Genomic DNA, 7,831 nt, shown 5'->3' with positions numbered 1-7,831 from the left:
CCATATTTGTAGTCTGTCCTGACTCTGTGGATCTGCAAAACAGTGGGTCCCTTCCTCACCAATTCCCGCAAATAGGGACATCTGTATAGACCCTTCTCAGAGAAACAGTTACGCTGCTGCCACTTTCTGCTCCCAGCATCCCAATCTCCTGAAAGATAGTCTTAGGAAATGGGAACGAGAGAGAGAGAGAGAGAGAGTACTCTAGCAGTTAAGGACCATCTAGTCTGCCATTGGGTCACTTTCTTCTTTTTTTAATTCTATTTACCTTACTCTAAAATGTTATTTTAAAAAAATAAAATTTGTGAGCATTCTTTTCCCTTGCAAACAAAGTACAAAAATACCATTCTTGAGATACAGAATGCTTGGAGGTAAAGAAGAATAAAAGGAATAGTGTGTTAATGCCAAAGGTGGACCTCCATCTGCAGTACTGGCAAGAGAAAAAGAGAGACAATAGATGATAAGGTACAACGGATCTGAACCCAGAGTGTCAAGGCAGTTCAGGAAGCAAACAAGTGCTTCAGTACCTAGGGTTAGGATGAATAGATTCACTGCTTTGAGGTGGAATTAACTGATCCATAAAAAAAGAAGAAGAAACTAAAGAAAGGAGTGAGGATTGAAAGCTATGAGACCAAAGTCAAGGTCTCCTGGTTTGGTTCCAAGGAAGAATTGTTCTTCCCCACCCTCACCCTGAATATGACCAAAATCAACATGGTCTAAGGCACAGGGCTACATATTTCATATCCTAAAGTTGGCAAAAAGATCTATAGTGGTTCCTCAGGCTGCAGACTGTGACTTCGACCATTCCCAGGATTTCAGTGTGCTCAGCTCTATGAAGTAGACTTCCAGACCAAAGATGCCAGGAAAAACCCACAAACTTCTTACAATGACTCTTGGCCACCTTTTACCCCTGGGCAACAGTGACACTGGAAATCATCATAGTCTAGTACTCATTCAGATGTTCAGTATTATCCTAGCGGCTATGACTAAGATGACTGATTTCTATCCCTATGCCACCAAAGTTTTCTCCCCTGTTTGACAAAGAAAATTTTGTGTTCTCAAAGTCTGTTCTTATTTTTTTTTTTAATTTTGAGAGGCAACCAGGGTTTGGTGACTTGCCCAGGGTCACAAGGCCAGTAAATGTGTCTGAGACTGGACTTGAACTCACATCCTCCTGACTCTAGGGTGTTGCACTCTCCACTGAACCATGTAGCTGTCCTTAGTGTCTCATGCTTTTAAGACCATTGTATTCACCACCAGCAGGAAAAGTTCACCTGTTTCTGGCATAGCAAATCCAAGCCCCTCAGAGGCTACACATCATGTCTCTAAGATGATTGATTCACCTAACTCCTCAAAGAAAAATCATAACCTTTTAAACATGCAATGTTTTGTGACATAAATTGTAGTATCTAAAGTCTATCAGTGAGAAAGGAGAAGAAAGGTATGAAGTACGAAGCAGGTGATAACTAAATTCTGCCTGAGATCCTTTGGCACACAACAGGTATGGTAACTTCTGTTTGTACTGGGACCTTTTGCTGGAACTTGCAAGTTTCCAAGCAAGGGAATCTGATCAAGCTAGTATAATAATGGAAGCCCCATTATAAATAAAACCCTGCTTGGAAACCAGTGGGGACAGAAGGTAACCTGGCCAGAGACAGAAGTCTATCACTGGAAAAATGATAAAAGCTATCATATCAAAAGAAAAACTGATAAATCTATTATACATAAGAGGCTGCTAGGTAGCACAATGGATACAGCACTGGGCCTGGAGTGAGGAAGACTCATTTTCCTGAGTTCAAATGTCACCCCAGACACTCACTAGCTGTGTGAACTTGGATAAGTCACACAATCCTGTTTCCCTCAGTTTCTTCATCTGTAAAATGAGCTGGAGAAGGAAATGGCAAACCATTCTAGTATCTTTGCCAAGAAAACCCCAAATGAGGTCACAAAGAGTCAGACACGACTGAAAAGACTGAACCACAACTATAAATAAAGTATACTGATTCTCCCTTGCCCTGAATTGACTGAACTCCTAGTTGATACTATTGGAAACAGCATTTTGTGTGGGAAATAGAAGCTGCTACTTATCATCTATCACAAATTATCAACAAAATTTCCAGATTGTTCTCTAATCTTACAATGGGGAGTGAATGTTATTCCAGACATCCCACCATTTTACCAATTCACTTGAAAGCTGGACATCTGCTGTTGTGGGGGGGAGAGTGGAAAAAATGAAGGGCTTAGCAAGGTATCCTTCAACTAGTTACATGTATCCAGCTGTCTACATCCATTGTGCCAATAATAAAGCCTAATGTTAAAGCAAAACTGAAGAGGGGGAAATGTCAAATATCTTATTAGTGAGAAATTTAAATATTACTAGTATTCAGTGTTTGTATTCCTTACTATTTTTGAAGGCGTATGGAGAGGACAGAGAACAAAAAAAGGCAAGAATAGACTTTGTAAAACTGACCCAAGTTTAGCAACTGGTCTTTAGTGATACTACGTCAGACAATAAACTGTCATCCTTGTCAAGTGGATCCAGGGGTTGTTTCTAAGGTACATATTCAGTTTTACATGGCAGTTACAAAATTGCCCTATTTGCTTCTCTCCTGTATTTTTTTCATAAGCTATTTTTACTGAAGATTTTGATCATCTTTGAACATGAAAGACAACCCTGATGTACAGTGACTCTCATTGGAATTTTCCCTTGGCTTATCACAAAGGCACAGTCTCTTCTGCTTTTGATCTAGAGTTTCCCTTTTCCTATTTGAACACAATTTTACAATAAGCCTTGTAATTTATAAGCCATATTCTCCTGCTTGTGAAATCCCCATTTTGTTGTCCATTAGAAATAGTGGGAAACTTCACAAGGTTTGAGCAAGAGTTAGCTCTATAAGCTTGTGAAAAGCACTGCGGAAGACCCTTTCCCCCAAGATGGTGCCCAAGGCGAAGAAGGAAGCTGTTGTCTCCCCCAAGACAGAAGCCAACTCCAAGGCCTTGAAGGCCAAGAAGGCAGTGTTGAAGGGTGTCCATAGCCACAAAAAGAAGAAGATCTGAACATCCCCCACCTTCCAGCCACCCAAGACACTAAGACTAAGAAGGCAGCCCAAATACCCTTGGAAAAGTGCCCCTCGGAGAAACAAACTTGATCACTATGCCACCGTTAAGTTTCCCTTGACCACTGAGTCTGCTATGAAGAAGACTGAAGACAACAACACCCTGGTTTTCACTGTGGATGTCAAGGCCAACAAGCATCAGATCAAGTAGGCAGTAAAGAAGCTGTATGACATCCATGTAGCCAAGGTCAACACTGATCCAGCCTGATGGAGAGAAGAAAGCTTATGTCTGGCTTGCTCCAGACTATGATGCTTTGGATGTTGCCAAAGAAATTGGAATCATCTAAACTGTGTCCAGCTGTCTCACTGCACCTACAATAAAATGTTTTTCCCAATAAAAAAAAAAGAAATAATGATCACTTTTACAAATTGTAGTATGTTTGCAGTGGGGCTTTGAGACCAGAATTAAGTCAGAGCTTTTAGAATTTGTTGGATGCATTTTAATAGATGGTATTAAAAACACTATATCAGTTCCTGAAAATTTGGGATAATCTTTCTCTCCTCCCCAGAATTTCCCTGAGATAATATGACATTTTCCAGTTAAGGGAGTGATGGGACTACAGTATGCATAATGAACTCTGCTAAGGTGGTAAAGGAGAAAATAGGGTACTTGAATACTAATGAGAAGTGTATCTTTGAAGAGAAAAGAGAGTCAAAAATCAGTAGAAACACTAAAACATAAAAGGTCTTATTTTAAATATATTCATGACTTAAACATAAAGGAAAATAAAGATACAGAGATTTATAAGTCTGAGGCTAATATCTGATTTTTATGGTAATTTTAAGAACTTCCAAGAGAAGCTGCTCTAACTGGTATTGCCATGGCTCCCTCTGTGTATATGTCTCCATTATTTCCAGGCAAAAAAATGTCATTTTTAAATTGAAGCCAAATTCCTGCTATGTTCAGACTTTCATCCAAGGTGCTACTTGCGAAGATCATGATGAAGAAGGATATTTGGGGGTTAGGAACTTCCTATCTGGTAGCAAGACAAGGACCTGACAAATTCAAGGAAATATACATTACAGTTCATTTAGAGGTTAGGGAACCAATTTTTTGGATGTTTAAGAGAAGTTATTGCAAAGACTCTTTATTCTTTGTCCTTCCTATCTCTGATTAGGCTTAAGTCAAGAGGAAAAGATTCATCACAGCTTTGGGCTCAGGTTCTGCTTGGTTCATAGTTCCTACGAAGAACCTGTTTCTTGGATTAAGAAACTTCATCATGAGACTTGAGATATAATGGTCTGGAATGTTTGCTTAGCTTTCCCTGAGTTTGAAGACCACGATTTTGTAGGAGAGTGAAGGCTATTGGAGGTGAATGAATTGGCCTTGGATATGGGATCTGATAATGCGATCCCATTTCAATTCTGGCTATGCATTCATCTATACATTGCTTAATCAGTTCTGAATCTATAAGGTTTTTGTCTTTCTGGAACAACATTCTGGCTTCATTGCTAATGTACTACTTTTCTCTGATGGTGTCCTTCATCCACCTTGATGTGTCCCCACCTCCTTTCAAGTCTGAAAATTTCCTATAAGCCAAGAACTTCTTATGTTACTGTTGTCACACTGTGTCCATCATACTCACTTCCTCACCTGTAGTGGCAGTGGTGACAGGAGGGAGCACCAGGAGCCCCATAGAACCAACATGGACAGACAAGGGTCTGGTTCTGTAGGCCAGGTTGGACTGAACCTCCTGTATTTTCTTTTGGTAAATTTTCTTTCTTTTTCTCTTTCTTTCTTTCCATCTTTCTCTCTTCCTTCCTACCTTCCTTCCTTTCTACATCTCTATCACTACCTCAACTACACACACACACACACACACACACACACACACACACACACACACACACGCACACACTTTGCCTTGTAACAAACCAGAATACTTAAGTCAAAGAAATTGACACACTGGTCATGTCTGAAAATTTACACCTCATTCTGAACTTGATTCTATTGCTTCTTTGCCACAAGACAGGTGAGATGTTTTATCCTCAATCTTCTAAAGTCATCATTTGTCACTATACTAATCCCAGTTCTGAAGTCTTTTCTTGCTGTTTTCTTTTACATTATTGTGATTTCCCCAAAAATCTTGCAGTGCTCATTTTATAGATTCCATACATGGGACCCTATTTGGAGTCTTTATCATGGGATCGCTAAACTATAAAATCCCAGCGAGGCTTCAGGAAATCCCACTTTATTTTGATACAAATTCTGTTATGTTTTTCCTTTCATCCATCATCAATGGAATAGGGACATCTTCTATTACAAAATCCTTCCACTGATATAGTCAGTCACTAAGAATTTATTCAGTACCTGCTTTGTGCCAAGGTACCGTACCAAACATGGGGGATAGAAAGAAAAGAAAAAAACAGTCCTTAATCTCCCAGTCCAATAGGGAAAACATGCAAAAAAAAATAATGCAAAATAATGCAAAATTAAGTTATGTAGAGGTTAGAGTGGAGTTGATCAATAAGAGAAAAGGCACCTGAATTAAAGAAGATCAAAAAAGGCTTCCTATTTTTCAGTCATTTTTCAAGTGTATCCAAGTCTTCATGACGCCTTTTTGGGGTTTTCTTAGCAAAGATATTGGAGTAAATGGCCACTTCCTTTTCCAGATCCTTCTAGACATGAAGAAACAGAGGCAAACAGGGCAAAGTGACTTGCCAGGGTCTCCCAGACAACAAGCGTGTGAGGTCAGATCTTGAACACAGGAACACTAGTCTTGCTGACTGCTGACTTGGCACTCCAGTCACTGTGCCACTCAACTGCCCATGCTTCCCATGGAAGGAGGGACTTCAGCTGGGACTCATAGGACACACCGGAAGCCAGGAGACAGAGATAAGAAGTGAGAGCATTCCAGGTATGAGGGCCCACCAGCGAAAATGCCTGGAGTCAGATGGACTAGGAACAGTGAGGAAGCTAATCAAGGAATATGGGGTGGGAAGAGGGAGAGGGAGTAAAGGGTAAAGGCATAAGAAGACTAGAAAGCCTATAAAGGGCCTTAAATGCCAGAGAATGTTATATTTCATCCTGAAGGTGATAATGAAGCTACTGGAGGTTATTGAGTATGGGGAGGAGGGTAGCATGCTCAGATTTTGGCTTTATGAAGATCATTTTGACAGCTGAGCAGAGGATGGACTAGAGTGGGGAAAGACTTGAGACAGGCAGAACCAGGGGCAGGCTATTGCAATAGTCCAGGCACCAGGATAGTGACAATGTCAGAGGAGAGGAGGGGACATATTTGAGAGATATTATGAAGGTGAAATTGACAGACCTTTGACAACAGACTGGATATGGAGGGATGAGAGTACGAAGTTGAGGATGGCATTGACAAATTGTGCACCAATGTGACTGGGAGAATGGTGGTGCTCTGGACTGTAACAGGAAAGTTTGGAAGGGGTGAAAGGGTCAGAGGAAAGATAATGAGGTCCGTTTTGGACATATTGAGTTTAAGATGTCTTTAGGATATCCAGTGATTCAGATTAGTAATTACTGTTGTTTGTTATAGTAATTAAATAATGGTTAATAATAACTAACATTTATATATCACTTTAAGTTGTTAAAAGTACTTTAGAAATGTTATCTCATGTGGTCCTCACAGCCTGCGGAGGTAGGTGCTATTATTATCCCCATTTTCACAAATGAGGAAACTGAGGCAAATACAGGTTAAAAGACTTGCTCCAGGTCATACAACTAGTAAGTATCTGAGGTTGGATTTGAACTCAAAGCTTCCTGACTCCAGATCCAGAGTTCTACTCACTATGCCACCTAGCTGCATTTTTATGGATGAGGAAACTGAGACAAGCAGAGAGGTTAAGTGACTTCAGCAAGCCTTATATGTAATGGGGATATACTAGGAGCATTTCAAAGAAGATCAGGGGTGAAACAAGGGTGTCCAGTATCACCACTATTGTTCAATATTCTACTAGAAATGTTATCTTTAGCAATGAGAAAAGAAAAGTAAATTGAAGGAATTAGAATAAGCAAAGAAGAAAGAAAACTATCACTTTTTGCAGATGATATGATGATATACTTAGAGAATCAAGTAAAAATATTTGAAATAATGATGTAAAATAAACCCAGGTAAAATATTGGCATTTCTATATATTACTGACAGAAACCTAACAGCAAGACAGAGAAAGAGAAATTTCATTAAAAGTTACTTTAGACAATATGAATTATTTGAGAGTCTGCCTGACAAGACAAATTCAGGAATCATATGAATACAATTACTAAATACTTTTTATACAAATAATGTCAAATCAAAATAATTGGAAAAATGTCAGTTGCTCATAGGTAGACCAAGATAATATAATAAAAAATGACAATTCTACCTAAATTAATTTACGTTTTCAGTGCTATATCAATTGAAATACCAAAAATTATTTCATAAAGCTAGAAAAAATAATAACAAAATTCATCTAGAAGAATAAAAGATTGGGAATTTTAAGGGAATTAATGAAAAGAAATGCAAGGGAAGGTGGCCTAGCCCTACCAGATATCAAATTGTATTATAAAGCAGCAATCATTGAAACTACTTTCTAATGGCTAAATAACAGAGTGGTGGATCAGGGTAATAGATCAGATACACAAGACACAATAAACCATCAGTATTATAATCTCTTTGTGACATGCAAAGACAGGCTTCTGGTATAAGAACTCAGTATTTGACAAAAAGTGCTGGGATAACTGGAACATAGTATGTCAGAAACTAGGCATA

The 7,831-nt window shown here is 39.1% G+C and overlaps 2 pseudogenes; one reads left to right on the top strand and one right to left on the bottom strand.

The window, feature by feature from the left end:
- Positions 1-2,931: 2,931 nt before the first annotated feature.
- On the top strand, positions 2,932-3,400 carry LOC140498037 (large ribosomal subunit protein uL23-like; annotated as a pseudogene).
- A 918-nt stretch (positions 3,401-4,318) lies between these two features.
- On the bottom strand, positions 4,319-7,330 carry LOC140498036 (LYR motif-containing protein 1-like; annotated as a pseudogene).
- Between the last annotated feature and the right edge of the window lie 501 nt (positions 7,331-7,831).

The sequence above is a fragment of the Notamacropus eugenii genome, chromosome 4 (assembly GCF_028372415.1).
Source record: "Notamacropus eugenii isolate mMacEug1 chromosome 4, mMacEug1.pri_v2, whole genome shotgun sequence".
Lineage (NCBI taxonomy): Eukaryota > Metazoa > Chordata > Mammalia > Diprotodontia > Macropodidae > Notamacropus > Notamacropus eugenii.
The sequence above is the reverse complement of the archived record's forward strand: the minus strand, read 5'-3'. Positions and strand labels throughout refer to the sequence as shown.